Below are 2,059 nucleotides of genomic sequence, written 5' to 3'. Positions count from 1 at the left end.
GCCTGAGGCTTTGTGGCAGTCACTGAATCATAATTCTTTAGTGTTAGAACATGTTCTGTGTGTTTAAAAAACATCAAAATATTGAATTTAAAGTTACTAGGGCGACTATAGCTTATTAAGAGCCGGGTAAACTCTCACACAGGGATACCAAAATATGGAAGAAGACACCAAAAGCTCCTGCTCAGATTACAAGTTAAAATGCAGGCAGGTACCTGTGCACACAGGCAAAAACTCGCTGGCGAGAGGTGGTAAAACACGAAGCTGTTGGCTTTTCTATTGATAATTCATGTGATTCTGTCCCCTAACCTACCGGTGGGAGTAGGGAGCCCTCTGTGGCCTGTCGCATCTGGGTTTTTGTCTCCATCAGTCTTCACGCATTACACCTTCTTTTTACAAACCACTTTTTAAAAACTTATACTCAGCTTTTCTTTATATTTATATTCTCTCTCTCTTTTGAAAAATAGACTTCTTTTTTTAAGCACTTTTAGGTTCACAATAAAATTAAGCAGAAACTACAGTTTCCCATAAGCCCCCTGCCCCTGCACACACAGCTTCCCCCACCATCAACAGCTGTCACCAGCATGATACATTTGTAACAATGGATAAACCTACATTGACCCTTCATCATCACGCATAGCCATAACTGTATCTCTTTTAAATATGTGGGGGTTTTTTTGCAAAAATTTTGTCCTCTCTCCACACAGTTTTGGAATATACTTTAAAAGCAAACAAAAAATTGAGCCTCTGGAGGTGTCCTGCAAAGTGGGGGAAGAAGGAGCTCACATTTATTGGACCCCTATCACATGCCAGGCACACACTTTTTGTGACTTCCTTTTATCCTCAAAATGATACACTTCCCCACTTTAGATATTCTTTTCCATTTTCCAGATAAGAAAATTGAGACAGGACAAACCATACCCAAAGTCATATTTTCAGGAAGATAAAAAATGAACTGTGCTGTCAAGCCCACCATCTCCCCTGTATAGCACAGCTTCTACCCACGGTTAGACTTAAGTGGGTCCTCCATGGTCACAAAGGGAAGAGCATCCACAACTTACCTACAGGAAGTTCTCATAGCTAATATAAACTCCCTAGCAAGTTACTTTCTTTTTATTCTTCTCTACCCTCAGAGGGATTGAGCCTGACTGGTCACCATTTCTGACATAAAACATCTTATTTACTTAAGGTCTTTCATTTTATGACCTTGATTAAAAATTCCAAAAGTCTGTCATCTCTACTAGACTTAGACTTCTTCAGCCTTGAAGCTCTTCATTTTTCTTCACTGTAACTCTTTCAAGCATGGGCCTCTGTATAAAAAGCGAGGCAGCCTGATGAAATGCAAAAGACAGACTTTGAACAGAGGTTTGGGTTTAAATCTAAGGTCTACCATTTTTAGGCTGTCTGAAATTGACCAAGTGACTTTATCTCTCTTAGCCTGTAAATTTTTTTAAAGAAGTTACATTTTTAGAGATAACAGGGAGGATACTTTGCCATTATGTGGCAATTTCAGCGATGCACTGATGCACTTTCTCTTTTCTTGAAAACTCTTTACAGTCCTTTGCTATAAGCATTTTTAGGGCCAAGAACTGCCTTTGAATACTCTACCAATGGAATGAGAACTTAAGTAGTCTTCTGCCCCTGAAGGAGCAAACTATCTGTTTCTTACACAAAAGGTATATAAAGGATTTTCCATATGTTTAAGTCCCATATGAACGTAACTCTGCAAAATGCTTCAGAAACTCCCGAACATCTCAAATTCAGAAAGTTGGCTGGAGGCCAGCTCCACATATGACAAATCTCATAATTTTTGGTGTTCCCTATAGCTCTTTGTCCCCTAACAAAATTCTCCTCATGTTTAAAATACTTATTTTTAATTTTAATCATCTATTTTTTTTAATTAATTTCATAATTTAAAATGTTGCAGAAGGGTGTGCAATGGAAAAATCTACCTCCTACCTCTTCCTCTTCAGTCAGGTCCCTTCTATGTATGAGATCTACCATTGCCACTTGGATCCTGTGAAGTCGTACAGCATGGCTTTGCAAGATGGAGTAAGATTCT

This window comes from Mirounga leonina, unplaced genomic scaffold (genome assembly GCF_011800145.1).
Source record: "Mirounga leonina isolate KUSES-001 unplaced genomic scaffold, KU_Mleo_1.0 Mir_366, whole genome shotgun sequence".
Taxonomy (NCBI): domain Eukaryota; kingdom Metazoa; phylum Chordata; class Mammalia; order Carnivora; family Phocidae; genus Mirounga; species Mirounga leonina.
This window is presented reverse-complemented; position numbering follows the sequence as displayed.